Source organism: Phalacrocorax carbo, chromosome 1 (assembly GCF_963921805.1).
Source record: "Phalacrocorax carbo chromosome 1, bPhaCar2.1, whole genome shotgun sequence".
In the NCBI taxonomy this organism is placed as follows: domain Eukaryota; kingdom Metazoa; phylum Chordata; class Aves; order Suliformes; family Phalacrocoracidae; genus Phalacrocorax; species Phalacrocorax carbo.
In genome coordinates, this window is record NC_087513.1 from 32,288,111 (window position 1) to 32,307,852 (window position 19,742).

The 19,742-nt window shown below is 38.8% G+C and overlaps 1 protein-coding gene across 1 annotated transcript in view; it reads left to right on the forward strand.

Annotated features, from left to right (window-relative positions):
* Nucleotides 1-494: 494 nt before the first annotated feature.
* The window catches only part of CNTN1 (contactin 1), a 255,051-nt gene continuing 235,803 nt past the window's right edge, over nucleotides 495-19,742 (forward strand). The window contains exon 1 of the mRNA XM_064447942.1: nucleotides 495-626. The gene's annotated coding sequence lies outside the window, so the exon portion shown is untranslated. The remainder of the gene's footprint in view (nucleotides 627-19,742) is intronic.

Genomic DNA, 19,742 nt, shown 5'->3' on the forward strand with positions numbered 1-19,742 from the left:
CTGTCTGTCTGTCTGTCTGTGTGAGGGCACTGGGTGCTGCACATGCTCACTGGTCAGCGCGGAGCGCTGCTCCACCTGCAGCCCTGTGTCACAGCGAGCGGGACAGGGGCGGACGGCGGCAGGGAGGGAGGGGATGCCGAAAACCCTCCGCGGCCCCGGCACCGCTCACCCTCGCCCCTCCTGGGCTGAAGCAGCGAGCCTCCCGCTGCCCCTCATCCCGCTCCTATCCCCGGCACCGCGCACCCACGCCCGCCGGGGCTGCCGGCTGGCACGGCCCCGCGCCCCTCACCTCGCCGGGCTCACCGCTGCTCTCTCCCGCCGCCGCCCCGCGGCACCCCACCTTCGCCCGCCCCCGCTCCCTCTCATGTCTCCCCCTCGCCGCCGCGCTCCCTCCCTCGCGCGCGCGCACGAGTGACATCACCCCTGTCCAATCAGCCGCCGCCGCTCCCCGCGCCCCGCTCGGCCCCGGCGGCCCCGCGCGCGGCGGCGGGGAGGCGGGAGGGGGGGGCTCGCGGGCGGCGGGCTGTGCCGAGCCGAGCCGAGCCGAGCCGAGCCCTCCCAGGTGTGCGCTGCTGAGACGGGGAGGCCGCGGGGTGACAGCCCGGCTGTGCGGCGGCACTGCGCAGGTAGGGCACGGCTCGCTCCGCAGCGGCTGCGGCGGGGTGTGCGTGTGTCCCCGCGCCCACTTTGCGCAGCGGGTCCCGCTTACAGAGACGCGGGGAAGAGCCGGCGCGCCGCTGCCTCCCGTGAGGGGAGCGGGCAGCCCCCGGCGGCGGGTGGTCCCGGGGAGGGGGTGCGAGTCAACTTTCCCGCTGCGGCCGGAGGAGCTGGGGCAGGTGCGGGGCGGCCGCGGCGCCTCGCCCTGCGCCGGGAGAGCCCTGAGCTCCGCCGTGGGCGGTACCGGAGCCCAGGCCTGGGCGTCGGGGCCCGCTCCTGTGGGGCGGCCGGGGGCGGCGGGCGTTACACAGCGCGGTGCGGGTGTGTGTGTGTGGGGTGGGGTGGGGTGGGGGGGGGAGCCGACCCCTCCCAGGGCGACTGGTCGCCGGGGACGGCATCGCTCGACCCCCGGGCTGGGGAAAGCGGGGCGCCTCCCCGGGTGACCCTGCCGGGAATGCTGTCCCCTGGCGGGCGGTGGGGGGGGGGGGCTCGCGAGCGGCCGCGCATCCCCGCAGCGCCCGCCGCGGGAGGGGAGCCTGCTCCCCGGGGGGAGCCTGCTGCCCGGGCCCCTCGCCCGTTCTCACGGGCGGACCTATGGCTTTCGGCAGCCTGCGGAACGAGGGGTCCCTACGGCGTCCTCATGGCGCAGCGCAGCCGCTGCGCGGGCTGCCTTCCTGCGCGCCCGCCCAGGGGCAGCCTTGCGCCGGCTCTCCTTGTTTGCGTCTTGGCTGCATTTAATGGTGGTCAGCTAAAAACGGATTTTTTTTTTTTTAATTGCACCTTCTTGCAGTAAAAAGAATAGCGTTTCACTTTGCTTCCCCCTTGTAAAATGCTAATTACGCTTCTTTTCTGTGTCACTTTTCCGTAAATGGCAGTAATTCAGACTGACTGTAGTAACACCTGCTGGTGAGAACAGAAATACCACTTGCGGACGTTGCCATTGCTGAGCTCTGCTAAAAGTCACCTGAAGGGGCTGAGCACGCCCGTGATGCTGTGCCTTAGCTGCAGACTGAGTGAGGGGCTCTTTAAGAATTCCATCTGCCCTATGAAAGGCTATTTAATTCTGCTTATAAAACCTACCAGAGATTATCTATGCAGTTAATCAACTACGCTCCATTTAATAATGAAAGTAAACTATGACCCCTGGGCCAAGAATGTTTTCAGTGGTTATTATATTAAAGCACAGTAAAAATATTTAAAGGGTTCTTCAAGGTTTAAAAAATAAACCATTATGTGGTTACTGGTGTGTACCACTTATCAAAAAAATTGCCTAAAAATGCAGGCACCTGTGTAGAGGTGGCTGTATCAAAGGAGGCACTGACAAATACACTTAGTATCAGTCCTTTGTATAAAACTACTTGTAAACCAGTAAAAATAATGAATGCAGGACTTGAAATTGCATAAGAGCAGGGGAAAGTTTTCTGAAATAACCTGAAGTTATAAGAATTCTCAGTTTTTCTCTTTACTACTTAAATATCTTTTTGCAGTGCAAATATTGTACAAATCCCTATGGAAGGATGATCTTTGGCCATGTTGTATAAATAATAATAATCGACCAAAATGTCTTTAATAAGAACTTTCCTTAATGTTGCAGGGCCCTGTTGGTGGTATGGAGCTTTTGTTTGTTTGCATTTGGATGTGTATTACCAGCATCCGTTGCTTTGTCTTTGTTTTTGTATTTGTGTTTAGTGATAGTTGACGTTGCATCATAATATACCTTATCCATCCCTAGATTTTGCGAAAAGTAAAAACAAGAAGCTAAGCAAAACACTTCTGTCCTTGTCTGTGTTTGTATTACCCACAATGCTGTTCTAAACCAAGAAGAGATTTCCAGTTTTACTTGTTCCAGACACCAAAAAGTAATGCATCCTCAACAGAGCTGCATGATAATGCAAGAACTTCCTTGATTTTGTAGAATCTTAAGTATCTTAAACACCTTCTGTAGAAGAAATCCTACGTTTTTAAGGTTATGGAACAAAGAGCTTAGAAGTGCCTTTTTGAGCCTGTCTTTCTCATACAGACTTACCTACATGATCGCATACTATCTTTTTTTACAGGAACCCTGCCTCAGTCAGTGCACGGGATGGATGGAGCTCACTTAACACAATTCAGTATTTTTCATTGATCACTATGTGAGCCCATGATTTATTTATTCCACATTACTCAACTCTGCTTTGAAGACAGAACCGATAACATCTGTATGGGCTTTGCTAAAGTGCTTGTTGTTTTGTGATCAGAATGCTGCACAAATAATTATTAGTTTATCAAACACTACTGAAGATGAGACAAGACTTTTACAGATGGTGAACAGAGCCACAAAGAGGGTTAGATGAAAAGTATTAACTCATTTTTGGTGTCCAATTTGAAATTTCTACAATTCTTGTAAATATGTTTGCTCAAGTTACAACTGCCACTGCTGTTAGTAACAGTCCTGAGTGCTCCATGCATCTGTGAATGTGTCTGCAGAGTAGATGGGAGAAAGAGGAATTCACAGTTAATTACAAACTAAGGAAATTGTGGGTTAGATGGTGTGCATGACGGTAAGAGGAATGGAGGAAGCTACAAAAGGGAGGACTTAATAGTTAAAACCTTTGTGGCATATTACAGAGCCCTGGTCCCTTTTTATTTCTGCAAGCCCTGCCTCATCCACTATGCATATTCCTATTCAGTAGGTAAGACAAGAGCCCTACCTGCATTGGGTTCTGTGTCGTCTTCTGTGCATGTTCGTGCAGTGCACTGAATGAGGCAAGGTGACTTTGAAGAAGCAGTACATGTTTATTTAAATACTGTATTAAAATCTACACGCTCAAGGGAAGTGAATTATGGTTGCACAGCCAACAATGTTTGTCATTTTATAACATTTGAGATGTTGATTTAGTAACTTTAATAGTATTTTTTTTGTGTTGTTTGTGGGGTGAAACATTCATGCATGTCCCATATGCTTTCTTAAAACCTAGAAAATTAAAATCCAATTTTTTTTTTTTTTTTTAAAAAAAAAAGAACAAAACCTAACAAACAAACCAAGGAAATGCAGAAAATTTTCACCTCTCGAAGTAAATGTTATCTTGTGTTACTGTATTGGACCCACAGTGGTTATCAACAGGATTGGAAAAGCTGCATCTTTTGCAAAAGCTCTTGAAGTTCTAGTGTTTTGACTGATAGCATTATGAGAGTGCGGTCCCTTTTATATACACCAGTGATAAAGCAGAATGGCATCATTTAGAGTGCATTTGCACAGGTACTTCTAGTAGTGGAAAAGCGGTGAAAGACTGGAGTCCTTTCTGTTCTAGGCTTTAGAATGTGTCATGGTGGCTGAGGGCTCTTGTGCCAGTCTTCTGCAAGCACAGTCCTTTTCACTTCATCCTTTATACGTGTCCTAATGACAGTCTTATCCTCCTGTATCCAGTCTCAGTCTTCATATTTTAGGTGTTACCGGTCTTGACCATTCCAAATTTGCCTTCAGTTTATTGTTTCAGCCAGTCCTGTCTCTCCCTGCTTTTTCCCTATCAGCATTCCTTCTGTTTACTTCTCTTTATTCCTCAGAGCTTCCTCTTCTTGATTTGCTATGTCGGTCCAGTCTAGTCTCCTCAGTCTCCAGTCACTTTTTCTGTGCTTTTACCTGACATTGGTGTCAATTTTTACTCCTCTTTGTAGACCATAAAGTGAGTTTCGTTCTTTTGCACTGAAACAACACAGCACTTTCTTCTTGAAATTGGTTAGGTTTTCGTACATTTTTAAAGGTACAGGAAAGAACGTAGCAGTAACTCAAAGCTTGCCTATGTTGATGGCTTCAAACCATAGTCGTTAATATTTTTTTGAAGTGCAAGATGCTTTTGCTGAAATAAGGAAAAACGTGGTGTGTTTTCCTCCATTGTTCCTTTTAAAACTTGAACTCTTGAACAAATTTTTCAACGAGGCCTGCAGTATGTGTTTCCATATATGCATTGGCAGAAAGCAAGGACAGACAGGACACTTACTTTGCCAAGTTGTAAGTAGCAGTAAACATTAGAAATGCTGAGCAACTTAAATAGTCCTAATTATAAACAGACATCAGCAATTCTGTCTGGAGCACATACTATATTTTTGCTTAACTCTACTAAGTTTTGGGGGTTTCTGGCCTGACAAATTAAATAACTGATGATTTGGGTTTGGTTTGGGTTTATGCTTCCCCCCCCCGTTTATGTTAAGCTTTTGTTACAGCTACTTGAGAGAAATATTTACAAAAATAAGATGTAAGCTTCTCACTGAATTGAGATCTGAATAAAACTGACTGGTGGAGTTACCACGGCACTATAGTGTTTTGTTTACATAAGGTAGTCCTTTTGATGTGATAAAAATACTATTTGCAATAACTTAGTAGCTCTTGTGTCTGAGATGGGGGCGTGGGTGATTTATGGTTTGCACCCAGACTGAATGTTATAACTAATATAAGACAATATTTTAAAACATTTTCATACCCGTGGAATCTTCTTAAGACCTTTTAAGAGCAGTGCAGTGTTGAAATGAAGAAATATAAATATACATATTTGACAAGTTCTTTGCTTGTATTTACATAATGCTTTTATAATTGACCCACAGCAGCTTGATTATGTGTTGTTCCCATGCAGAGGAGTTAGCTGGTAGCATAGAGATCATGATTTAATCATGAGGTGGGTGTTCTTTTTATAGGTTTATTGGAAACATCCTGCTTTACCATAGATAATTCAGTTTTCTCCAGTTTAGCGAAAGAGTTGAACAAAGGTGTAACTGGAAGTTACTGATTCCTGGTCAAGCCAGTACTCAGGGACGTTAGGCATGTACTTGAATTTACTGCTGTATTAGTTTCTACATGAAATTGTTTTTCTTAATCATAAAATATGAATAAAGCACATCAGCTTAACAACTGCTGAATTTTTTTTTTTGTTTTGTAAAAGTCAAGGAAAGGTGTTGATATATTCAGCCAAGCATTGGATCAGATACTTGCAGAAGTTGTGCAGTTTCCCTCCTTGGAAGTTTTCAAGACTCAGTGCGTAAAGCTCCCAGCAACCTGATTTAATGTCGTAGCTGACCCTGCTTTGAGCAGGAGGTTGGGCTAGAAACCTCCTGACCTCCCTTACAACATGAATTATCCTATGACATCATACTGTCATTCTTTATAAGGGGGGAACATCAATATACAGTCTGAACAGTGCTTTCTGAAAGGGGAAGGATAGCCGTGCCAACAGGCAAAATATTTAATGTCTGAATGAAATATTTAATGTTACAGACTCTGTTCCCTGTTTAGTTTTCATTGGTAATTGTATTTAAATGCACTGCTAGATTTGCTGTGTTCATTGGGTAGGCTTGACGTTATAGGTCTGTTTTATGAGAGATAATAATAGGATACAGTAGCTTGGTCAGTGAACACTGTTATGTTGTAATGAGTTGTAGTGCTTAATGGTACTTCTTCAGTTTCACCGGAAGAAAGGATCCCTTTTATTAATACAGCTGTTTTACATTATGAAACATATTTTTCAAACAAAATATCACACACTTAATCTGAATGTAAATATTTAAAACAAACACTGGATGTTGGTAAGTGGAACAGGCTGTTAATGTTGTCTCAGTGTTGTGCCTAGTTAAGGTTATAATCTTTTTGGAAATGATGAGTGCTTGCTGAATGAGGGAGATGACTAGGTGCCTCAAGCAGAGGGATGGGACAACAGACGAGTGACTGGTTGTAGCACATCAGCTGCAGCGAGAAAGGGATTTTTGGATTTACCACAATTGGGAAAGAAGTCCATGTCATTTTAAATTTCTGTGTTCTGTAAACCCAGTGATTTTTTGGAGTGCCTGCTTATAGTTCAAGTAATATGTGATGCAGTGATACATCATTTTTTTGAAAACTGTTTTGATTTTATGAATATAATAAATTTAACTTTCACATGTAGCTTTGTTTTTCACTATGTCTGTTCAGGATTTTCATGTTGAAGACTAATCACAGTTTAGGAGAAATAAAATTAATTTTGTTACTTGCGTGAGAAGAGAAGCAGCCTTATATCCTGAAGATTTCTTAATGAAGACTTCTTCTGGATAACGGGATTTCCAACTAGTATGCTTTCTTTGAAACTTGAAATAAAGCTGACTTTGTTTTGATAAAGGCGGTGAGTTGTTTTGCCAACTACTTGCTGGTAAGACCTAAAATAAAGTTGAAAAGAAATTAAGTGTCTTGATACGTTGAAGATCAAACCTGTATCTTCCTTCACCAACCATTGTTAGTGAACTTCTAAAGGTGTGTGGTAGGATAACTTACCTGTTGACAAAGCTTGCTGTTTCTAGAAGTTAGAGGAGTTGCTGCTGTTGCTAGTAGTATTTTTAGTTGAAGTGTTGGATTTTTTCACTATGCACGTTTTTGAGCAAAGCGAAATGAAAATAATAAGGATTAAGCAAAATGAGAAAGAGCAGCTAGAAATACACAATTTTTGTTTTCTGTATTCCTTCTTGTGAAGAATAAGGCCATCACTGTTTTGTACTACTGCCAGAAGCCCAGCTCTCCTTTCATCAGCTGTCTACAGTTTAGTTCTTTTATAAAAATGAACTTTGGAATATTGAACAGTTTCCACTTCAGATTTTCATTATAAAGGAGCTCCAAGGGACACCAGCTGCTGTTGAAATAGATCTTGGGAAGCCAGGCATTCTGAAATGTTCCTTTTCCCCTTTTTTCTTGTCACTTCCTGAACTCTCTTTGCTCTTGATTTTTATGATACCTTTTCTCCTCTGACTTTTCCTGGCCCTGTAATTTTTTGAAAATTTTAACATATTAGTGTTTTGAAAAAGTATCCAGTTCTGCCACTTACACTAGGCATAGCAATGAAATCCCTGGAAAAGGCATAATGAGGCCATCACAGTGGCAAAATTAGTCTACAGCTTGACTGCAGTAGGTTGTTTTTGAAAGTCACAAACTAAAGACTGATAAATGTGAAAGTTCAGCATTATCTGAGCTTAAAAAATTATGTATGAATTTCTTTTTGATTGCTTTCATTTCCTTCTTGACTTTATATAACACATAATAACTGTGCCAGCTATTGCAAAAAAACCAAAACCCAAACCACTAAAGCATGACTAGTGGAATAGTGCCAATGCTGCCTTCTATTCTAAACAACTGGGGTGATGGCTCAGTTACACTTTGTTGTTTAAACATCTCCCCTTTCAATTTTGCATTAGGCCTTGTCAGATGGATACTTCGGTTTTGGAGGGTTTTCGGTTTGTTTCTCGGTTCTTTGGCTTATCATCATAGTTCACTGCCTCTTTCATTTCTTGATGTTGGTCTGCCCCATTGAAAAGTAGATTTTTGCAAAATTTACTGATGCATTAACAATTAAATTATATTAAAACAGTATATCGTGAATAATTCCTATTACAACCAATTTATATCAAAATTCTTGTCTTTTTATAAACAGTTTATCAGTGTAAGCATAGTATTAGCAGTTTAGATGAAGAATGAATTTCCTTTTAAGAAGCCAGTATTTACAAAATAAGAACCTGGAAAGCATTGACAAAACCTAATTAAAATTATTAAAAATTGCATAATGGAAAAAATACATAACTGTCTTGTCTGACACATTGATCTGGCCTCATCCAGTCACCGTCACATTAACATATATTTGTATACATACACAAACATATCTATATGCATGGTCTTTTTTTTTGTTTTCCCCAATGCACTTCTAGTTGTCTGAAGATAGTGGGCTGAAGAAGGTTATCTTAAAAAATACCCCAAAAATAACAGAAGGAAAAAGAAGCAGATAATCTCAAGTAGGATGATTTTTAAGAAATTAGTTCAGAAGTTACTAACTGCATTATTAAAATGTCAGTGTAAACAGTAATTTGAGGTACTTGCATCGTATTAATGAAATTAACAGGAAAAATGAAGTGTACTTTTACTTGGTAATGGACACTTTTTATTCTTCTGGGGACCTTCTGCCAATATCTGCAATAAATGAGTCATTACTTGAGGGATTTTCTTGACCTGAAGTGTTTCTCCCTGTTTCTTCTTGGAAAAATCATACTGAACATGAATCAGGAGCAAAACCAGTATAAACTCTCCCCCTGGGATATTGGAGTGGATAATTGTTTTAAAAATCTTAAATAGCTTTTTGTTTTTAATGGGATGGTGATTTGTGTTTTATTAGCTAAGGTTTTTGAATGAAAAATACTTGATTGCACTTCCATTACGGACAATTTGCCGGTTCATTTATTATTAGGCTGCACGGTTACGAAATGTGATTTTGGGGCATGGAGGAAAGCGGTATGTCTGAGAAGAAAGTTTAATTTGCACTTAACTATATAGGTAAGATACAGAAAAAGACAAATCTCACTAAACCAAGTATTATGTTGTTGTGGAAATGGGAGTTTTGAATCTGCTGCTCAGAATGGAAGAGGATCCTACAAAAACCTAAAGGCATAAAGAAAGTTTTGTCGTTAAAACAGCGCCAGGTTTGTAATAAAGCACAGCTGTTCCCATTTCCGCTCACATTCTTTCATTGTAATACGTTCTGTGGGTTCTGTACAGACCAGCTGACCCAGTCTTAAATGTGGCTGAACCATAAAACCTGTTTTGTCTCATTTCTATGAGATCTTTTTTGAAGTGTTCAAAAGATACAAAGACTTTTTTTCTTCAGAGTGATTAACTCTGCTCCAGTGTGACGTTTGTATGTGAAGTTACAGCAGCTTCAGGCCTTGCATATGCATATAATGGAAGGAAGCACAGAGGTTTAAGATGGTTTTTTGTTTGTTTGTTTTTGTTTTTTTTTTAAACTAGGACAACTCTGAAAGAACCATACTTTAGTGTATTACCATATACTTATGTATTACCTCAGTTTTATTTACATTCATGTAGGAAGCTTTTGTGGCCTACTGAATATTTTTTAGTTGATCTTATGCTTGGCAATGTTGCTGACAGTATTTAAACTGACAGTGATTAGATAAAGCCTGCAAAGAGTCGCCAAGGTTTCCCATGTGTGTGGGTTTGGTTTTTTGTTTGTTTTAAACACCAAACACACTTTTTCCACATCTATACTAATGTTTACTGGTACTGGTGTGACAAGAAAAGAAAGAAAAATACAGAAAGTGCCTTTTTGGCCACTGTCAAAAACATTCTAATATACTGCGTAAACCAACAAGAACAGGTAAGAATTTACTGTTGTGTTATTACTTTGCCCTAGTCTGGGTTAGGACCTCTCATAAGTTTATTGTCTCAAAAAATGAGTCATCTGAGACAGATTTCAACTAGTAGGAGGGAAGCCAGTTCTTATGTTCCTGCAGTTGTCATGTCAGGCCCTTCAAGATTCTTCCAATTTGGAGCATAATTACCTGTGAAGTTATCAGTCAGCTTAGAGGTAGTTGTCTTTCAGACTTTGTTCTCATGAGAGGCACTCAGGAACTGAAGGTCCTGACTTGGTCTGTGAACGTGTTTGCTGTTAGTTGAATGGTAGTGCCAGAACAGCAGCATCTTAGAAGGCTTGGCAGGCCAAGATTATGGGCTTCAACTGATCCCAGGATGTAATATGGAAACCTGATACCTAATTCATAATTTGAACTGTGAGCCTGCCATCTCTCAAAATACCTAAAAAAATAAAGATGAAGAGGACTGTAATACCAGATAAGGACAGATTTTCCTGTATTAAGTACAGGAGCATATAATCAAATCAAAGATGCAAATTAGTATAGCAGGATTATTCATTTTAATCATGATGTGAAGATTTAATAGAAAAAAATCTGAACCTTGAATTCAAGCCAAGCAATTCAAGAAACTGCTTGATGATTGAATATACTGGAACTCTGGACTGTTTTTTGCTAAAACCTTTTGCTTTTGCATGCACAGAACACCTTGTTTTCTTAGTAGTTCAGTTGTTGCTGTTATATTTTAAGTAATTGTATTGCTCTTCCTATACTTCTGCATTATAAATGTTTCCAAATAAAGATAATCTTTGCTGTTTGGCATGCTGCACACATTTTGCATGCATTTGTGACTTATTGTATATAATTGGACCGCTTCTGAGAGAGGAATTGTAGGCTGCCAATTTATATTTCAGCTAGTTTGTAGGGAGATAGGGACACTTAAAAGGATGAGCTTTTAGTTGCAAAGTTTTGCATTATTGCATGCAGATAAGTAGAAACATCTGTATTCTTGTTTTTCAGTTGGTCAAAGCTAGAAGTCTGCCTTAGAAGGCAGCTGAAAGCAATGAAGGAATCCTTTATAAATCAGTTTCTTAAATTGCTCATCCAGAGCTCTGGGTTTAAATGTTTTCTCAGTTCAATGTGATATAAAAGCAGAAATATTTGTTTCAGGCTTTTAGAAATATTCTCTTATGGATTTACAGGCAGTTGCAAATATTGGGGTTTTTCAGTTAATTCTGACTGCAGAAATGTTCATAAACATTACTGCTTCTCTTTTTTCTCTGTTGGTCTAGTGACAGTTGGCAGGTGCTAGCTTCCAATAAGCGAGAGTTGTAAGCTGCACAGCTTGGTAATTGGCATAGAAGTTGGGTAAGGAAATTGCCTCCTTCTCTTATGCCACAATATAGTCTTTTTAAGACAAGTTCTTTTTCTTTTCCTTTTCCAGAGAAAATCAGCGATTATTCAGTTTTTTCAAAGAAAGAGTGCATACATGTAGGCAGCATGAGGAAGAAGCAGTTGTCCTCAGAATGTCTTGTGTTTTGCTGAACCAGCTGAGAGTTGACAGCTCGGTCTTGCCAAGATTTTTGAAAACTAGTCTAAAAATGTTTGAAAGTTAAAGTGGGTGCCAGTTGGGAAAAACTTTAGGGGTACCTGTGTAAAGTGAGTGGCAAAAGATAACTCTGTACAAGGGAAAATAAAGCTGTCAGTTTGCAGTTATACAAATAATGGCTCCCTTTTCCCCTCCATTAAAAATAAAAGTTCTATACCGTGCATCTGAAAATATGATTCTTTGCTCCTTTTTTCTTACCACTTACTGGAAAGTGAGGAAGAAAAGTTCTCTTTCTCCAAATTAGAGGAGAAAATATTCTGAGATTCTATTGCAAGTTATTTCTATCATTAAGATAGTTCTTTAGGAATATGCTTATAAAGTGATTTTCATTGAAGCAGCAGTTACTTCTGTGTGTCACTCCGAATCAGGCTGCTGTACATACTTTGTATGAATAGCAATAATAAGGTCCATTACGTAGGTATAGAAACCTGATGAAAGACTAGAAAGTGAGAATGGTACAGTTGAAAACATTAAGGAATGTGTGGAAAGCATAGGAATATCTTGGTTTCTTCTTCACTGAACACTTCAGCTCCTCCTTTAAATTCATGGTCACCAGGAATTTTCTTTCAAGAAATACAAGATTCTTAGGACAGATTAATAACTCTTTTTTGTATCATACTTATATTTGAAACCATTTAGGAATTTCTAATGAAATACAACTTCTCTCTTTATGGTTTTTTTTTTTGTTTTGTTTTAAACAATGTAGTTACGCATGTTGCTGACTGTAAAGGATTTGTCTTGACAGTGGTTTCAACAAATGCTATTCTCTTTGTCACGCTCTCTTGAGTCTTGTGTTCTAACTTTATACACCTTCGGTGTCAGTACTTTATTACCTCTTCTTAAGCTTACATTACTGTTGCTACTCTGGGTCACAGAATCATAGTCTTACTTATCTGGAAGAAGAATGCCCCCCACCCCCTTAGTAATAAAACATTGATACAGCAATTACACAACTTATTTTTCTATGTGTTATATAACTAGCTATGTAAATATACTTGTATAGTGCAGTTGTATTTTAATATCACTTGAAGCTTGTTAATTACATAAGAATTGTATTTGTCAATACAATACTTTTTTTTAGGAGTATTGCCAGTTCAGACTTCACAGATGATTTAGCACAGAGGCTTATGTAATATGAGTTACACTTGGGTTTTTCTTTCATTTTGTTTTTTTTTTAAATGGAGCAACAGTTCAGTAAATGGTGTATTGTTTCGCAGGATATTACTGCTGAAAGACATTTAAAAGTGTATTTCACTTCTAACAGTTATTGAAGATTTTGGCTGTGTGTATGGGTACAAATTGCAGTGCAGTTCAAGGCAGAATTACAGAATTCATGAAATCCGGCATTCCATGAGCCTAGAGGAATCCCTTCATGTATCAGATACAAGATCTGAGCTGATAATGTCTTGGAGTCTGTAGCACCTTTTCTTCTAAGTCTTAATAAAACATTTCTTTGAGCATATTTTCAGACACAACTTAAATTGTATGAAGGACAAAATGACATGTTGAAAAAATTACGTTATTCTGCAGGTATTGTAATGCATGTCAGGGTGCATAGGAGATTGGGTCCTGATCTGATTTAGAGCTTCCAAAAACGCTTGTAAATTCTTACCCTCATAGGGGAGCAAGTCAGGGAGAGGCAGATCTGATTAAAATTTATTAGAACAACTTTTATTAATAAAACTTTTCTTATGAATAGAATCAGGCTGTTATTAAAAGCAGGTTGTTACTCACAGGGTACATTTGCTTATTCCCTCCCACTGTTCTCACACCCGCAGGAGCACACTGTCACACAGACACCGCCGCACACGCAGTCACTCACAGTCACCCGGGTGGGGGCCAGCCCAGCTGTTTAATCACAGGAGAGATCTGCGGTGGCGTGACAGTGGCTTCCATGCAGGTGTGCAGAGGGTCCCTCATGGGGTGCCTTGTTTCCTGAGCGGCCCAGGCAGCCCTGGTGCCTCTGAGCAGCCCAGCTGCCACTGCCGCCTCGGACGTGGTCCGAGTTCCACAGCCCTTCGTTAGTGCCAGCGTGGCCTGGTGGCCTTTTACGTGCTCGGCAGACTCGGGGTCTTCTTTCACTTCTTGAAGATGCAACAGGATGACAAATCTCCAGAGATTGTTCCTGTGTGGTAGACTTTTACACCCTTCTTCTCAGCATGTACGTTTGCTACTCCCAGCGTGCTGTTCTCTGGTTACTTACCCATGCCCGTAGCATCCATCTACAGAAGCTCCCAGTGACAGGGTTTTTATGACAGCGCAACTCTTGGACAACTGGTACTTCAGCGTGAAAGTGCAATGGGAAGTCACTGACCTGTTAAACATTTTTATCAGCCTTCTTTCAATCTTAATTTTGCTTTTGGACTTGAACTGTAATCAGTTTGAATTTTAAATTTCCTTTTTATTTTCTGATGTCCTTCTAGAGGGATTTCATTATTTGTCCCATTGGGGCCAGGATCAATCCCATTTTCCAATTCTTATAAAAATAGTAATGAAGAACTTGTTATATCAAATGAGTTTCATGACAATTTTCTCTAAATCTGTTCATGCAGTTTTAATGGCAATAGCAAATATATTTATTATAACTTTGTGAACTATTTCTATAGAAGTAGTCATCTTTATTTCAAGATTGTCCTTCCCCTTTCTCAAATCACAAATATTAATCGATTTTGTTTGATTTTACCAAAGATTTTATAATTAACATTTCTGCTCTTGAAGCTTGTGTTACTGTGAAACTTCCCAGCTGATGCTGTAATGGAAAAAAGGTAAATCTAGTGGTTTGCCAAAACTTTAAGGTACACTGCACCCTCTGCAGGTCTTGTAATTCCCAGAAGGAAATAGGAGAAGGCATTATGGATTTCCACTGTGATTAGCTGATTATTAGGTTTGACATTAATCACACATGTGGAAATATGCATTGGGAATAATTTAGCTGACGTCAAGGGAGTGGCACTGACATAAAACTGATTTTAATGAGCCTTATCTGCAGACAACTTTGAAGTTGAGAAGTAATTTACATAACATCTTATTTTGTCCACAAAAGAGTAGATTAATTCAGCTTTTTAGCTGCTATTAATTGGACAGCTCTCAAAGTGCTGTTTGTTCATTGCAAGTAATAGATCAGGCCTCGAAACCTAAGAGCACAATTACTGTTCTGTCAAGACTATTCAATACTGTTCTATCAGCCATTTCTAATACATAAAATTCTTTTCATATATTAAATTTCTATGTGCCTGAACAATATCTGAACCCTCTCCTAAGAGGATCCCCTTACATCCTATTATCTTGGCTGCTTGAAGGTCACCCTAGGTACCTGTGTAGATTCTCAGGCCATGTTGGCATTGTGTTATAAAGAACTTGTAATGGCCATATCCCATTAGATGATCTCTGAATTTTATCATGTAAGACCATATTGCTTTCCATGGATAGACACTTAGAACAAGGATGCAAATTAAGTTTAACTACTGCTTCACAAAAGTAATTTCACTAGTTCTGTTTTGTATATTGACTTAGCTGCAAATGCAATAACAATATGTTTGAAGAAGACATTTAAAATGCTGCTTCTGATCTAATACATTTCAGTTTTGATGCTTGCTAAAGGCAGCTTGAATGCTTCAGCATGTGAATAAATTTAGGTTGTGCTTTTCACCTCTGAAAAAAATGGAATCTCTTTTGAGTGTTGGCATTAGACCAAACTAGTTGGATTTACCATTCTATAAGTAGGGTAGTTTATTTGTCTGCTTTTTTGGTGTCTGTGGGTGCTTAGCATTTCATATATATTTTAGATATAGATTGCAACATAGAGCAATGTTTTAATTGCGTTTTGAGACTCTTAATTACCTGAACATTTCATTTGGCTCTGATACGTACCTTCGAGCATATTGGCTGCAGAGGGTTCACTTGATGGTTTCCCTCTATGGGGTTGTCAATTTTATGTGACGAATAGCTCAGTAATTATGGAGGCATTCCATACTTTGTAACTCTACAGTCAATTCTGAATTCCACTCATTCTTAGAAAAAAGATATTTCAGGTTCTTTAGGAACCACTAAACTGTATTTTTAAATAGCATATTTAGAACTTGAGATAATTTTCTAAGAACCTGCAAGTAAATTAGACAATTAGTTTTAATTAAAATTAACTAAACCCTGTTTTCTCAAAGGTAATTAATATCTATGTCTGTTTTCTTTTGTATGCATTTTTGTTCTGAATGATTATGGTAATTTAACTAAACAATTTGAATTTTTCACCGCTGGTAATACTGACATGTTGTGTATAAATATTTGAATACTTCAGTTTGTAAATATTTTAATACTGCAGTTTGTAGTAAGTAAAAAATTAGTTTATGATTTTATAGCCTACCAAAAGGCCATGTAAACAATGTTAACGAAGGCTACTGTGACATTAAAGGGAAAAAAAGGGCTATTGTTGTTTTGTGACAGCTACTTTGTATGTAACAGTTCTTGGCTCCCCAAACAGTTAAAATTAACACTGATTTAAAACAGAGTGACTAACGACCAAGATTTAAAGTATTTAAACCATTTTTAAATTGTTATTGCTTAATGACACTTAAGGAAAAAAGTAGTGGCTGTCAGATACCATACAGTACCTGTGTTCCCCTAAACTTTGTTGACTGATGCGTAAACATAGTGCTGAATATTTGCGAGTGGGGAGAGAAGACAGCATTTAATTTTTGGATAGTTTTGCCGTATATTTGAGCTTCACTAACCACTGAATGTAGTTCTTAATTTTAGAGTGGTCATTCTGTTGTCTTCTGACTCTTTTCATATCAGTACCGTTATTAATCGTAAAGATTTTTGTTCTGGTTTTTGCTATCATAAAGATACAGAAATTGAATTTATGAAGAGATATAGTGCCTTATTTTCAAATTGCATACTTCAATTATTTGTTAATTTGGAATAGAATTGAATATGTTGTTTATAAATAAGTAGGGTTTGGGGTGGAAAAAGTATTTTCAACACCAGTTTGAATACCTATTTCATGACTCTGAGTTAGTTTGAATACTGAAATACATTAATAGATGCAGGAAGTTAATGATATCCCAGGCGATGTCACCTGTTGCTTGCCACAGAGGCAATATATTTATTTTGAGAAAAAGCAGAGTAATTATATGCATTTTTAGTGGATAAGCTCCTGAAAAACTTAAAATTTGTTGTCTCCCACTTAAAATGTCAAATAATCACCTTACTATATCTTGGTTTTATTGAATAGTGGTGGGTTAGGACAGGATTTCTAAAACTCCTGTAGTGATCAGTTATTCAATGTAATACTTCATATAAGGAGCAGCAGAAGAGAAAGGTGACAAAAAATAGCTTTTAAGTGTCACCCTGAAAGGCGCTATTTTTTCCCTGCTTTTGAATGCCTAATTTTAAAATTTTTTAATTTAAAAAGACTTGACCATGCCTACCCCTTTTTCTCAAAATGCCAACCTCTTTGCAGTTCAGGGTTTGTTTTTTTTTTCCCATATGTTAATGGAAGTGCCTGATTGCACATTTTAATTTGGAAAAAACTCTTGAGTCCTTGGCTGGAATAAAGAAAACACTTTCAGGAGAATCGGGAAGGACACACTGACCCCACAATTACTGTCTGAACAGTGCAAATCTCAATGGTCCTTTAAAAGCAAGTTCCCTTAAACTATTTGCCAGTGTCATTTATCTCCTTTCAGCGGCTCCTGTAGCTTAGTTTAGCTCACAGCACGCACAGCGTCTCACCAGATAATCCCCAAAAGACAGTGATTGTATTTGTTATCTTTCTGGGCACAGTGTTTTATCTCCTGTGAACCCATTTGATATGGCTTTCTGGTCCGCGTGTGAGTGATTATACCAAGTAACACCCTATATGTTTGGATGGAGGATTGTGAGCCTGCTATTTTTGTTGATGTACTGTATTTTAGGTCCTAAGTTTTTCTTTTTTTTCCAGTACTTAAAGCTATTGAAAGGTGTAAGCTCAGTCAAAAAATAGAACAAAGTTTTAATAATTATCATAGATGCAAAGGAGGAAGAACTCTGTGGAATTTCATTGCTTGACAATGGGAAGACCTATTTCAGTTTTAATTAAAAAGTAATGCTGGGCTTTTTGTTTTGGGGAGGGTGGTTTTTTTTTGCATAATGCAATAGCTTGGTAGTTTTAGAGTAGTCATTATGTTTATTTTTTGCATAAGTTTTATGCTCTGTTACGGGATTTTGGTAACTGTTCAAACGAGCATTCTCTATCGACACATTCGGACAGATGGTTGTCCTGTACAATATGTGCAAGGGTGTCCTTTTCTTAGGGACTGAATTTCAGCTTTGGCTGTTGAGAGTTGGGGATTATGTTCATTTTCCCTCCCTGATTCTGACGCTGTTGTGGCCCCTGGAGAATAGTCTGGTTATCACTAGAGGCAGTAAATGAAAAATGTAAGATGGAGGAAGTAGGTCATGTTTTATGTTCTGTTTTTGAGTTTATCCCTAAATGGAGTAATAGAAAAGTACATATTGAAACCTCAGGGCATCATTTGCTGGTGTTGATACTGTCATGAGGTGGAGTTTGACAGGTCACTGATTAAATATTTGCATGATTGGATTTCATGAGAAAAGAGGTGATAATGATGTTTCAGCTTCAACTTGTGTATGATTCTAGTCAAACAGAAGTGGGGTTTGCCCTTGACTTTTTTTCTGTGTAGATGTGGAATTATTTTATTTGTCTCTGAAAAATTTACTTTTTAAAAGAGATCACTTTTTTAATGACTTGGTAAATTCTAGCAAGAACGCATTAGAAATCACTTTAAAACTTACTATGTCTTTTAATCAAAAATATCCTTTTACTTCTCAGTTAGGTATCTCTTACAACAAACAGTAACCCCCTCCTGGAGTGCTTAAATTATTTTTGTTGATACAAATTAGTTTGACTGAGCCATCTGAAAAACCAAGAGTCTACAAGTCCTGAGGCACAAAACATGTCCCAGTGAATCAAAATGGATGCATAATAGTGTTATTAAAATATTTTACTTCAAATTTTACATTTCTATTAAGTATTTGCGTGGAAGATTTTGAAATTTATTCAACCTGTGTTTTTTAATAAAAGGGAAGGTAATAGGCGTGACATTATTTCAGCTCCTCAGAAATAGATTTCTGTCCTACTGAGTGCTGAGAAATTCTGTTTACAGACATTGTTTGTGGCTTCCTGTGGGATTTAGCAAGAAGTACCATAAAATTATAAAATAAAACAGCCATAAAAATTAGTTGACTGAAAAAATAATGAATTATTCCCATCTTTGTCATACACGTACTTAATTTGTAGGTGAACAAAAGATACTAATCGTATACCTGCTTGTCTGAGATAAATGTGAATATATGTTATTGAAGATTTTAAATTTTTAGTCAGTAGTTCTCAATTATAAAAACTGGAATAAGTATTTTGATTTGACATTCTCCATCTGCTGTTGCAGGTAGCAGTCACATCAAACACACACATGTATTTTCACCAAAGTATATTGTCACCTACCAACAAAAGAATTTACTAAACACACAGTGATATCAGCTGATTTTCTATCTGATCATCCAAAGTGATCTTAGAATCAAAAAGACAATAACAGAAGCTTGTTCAAGTAGGGGAAAAAAAAAAAGGATTTTTTGCATTTTTTTTTTTAAAAAAAGATTACTTCTGCCTACTGCTAATCCTGTATTCTGGCGTGGAGAGCAAACAAGCACAGGTAGCTTAATTTGCCTGTTCTAAACCAATCTAAGGCAATGGGGAAGCAATGTTGTTTTGTATTCTTGCAGTTGGTTTACACTTTTTTGGTTTTGTTTGGATTTTTTTTTTTTACTGCTGTGGATGCAACTGCCAGAGATGCTGACCGTCACAACCAGGTGAACTGCATAACAAGAGATTTTTATGATTACATTATTAAGTACCTATAATAAGTAGTGCTAGTATTTATTGATTGCCAATAACCATGTTTAAATGTAAGTGTGTATCTGAGTTATCACTTAATGCTTGTTTTAAAATTATTTTGTCATATTGTTAAGCTAGAAGTTGTATCAATTACTAAAAATCCCATTGTAGTAGTAGTGTACTGGTTACAGCACACTAATGGACTGAAATTTGGTATTTTTTATCACACATAAATGGCAAGGAATTAAAATACACCTGCTTCCTCATGAAACTCTGAGCATGTCAGAATGATAGTGTACCTTGCTTGGAGCTGTCCTGCTGTTCTGGATAGTTGTGGAAAACGATACCTTAATAATATAGCTTACTTTCCTTTTCTGATAGAATAATAGGATTACAGGTTAACAGCTCATGTTACTGACATGTTCGTTTCCTCTTCAGTCTGAGAAT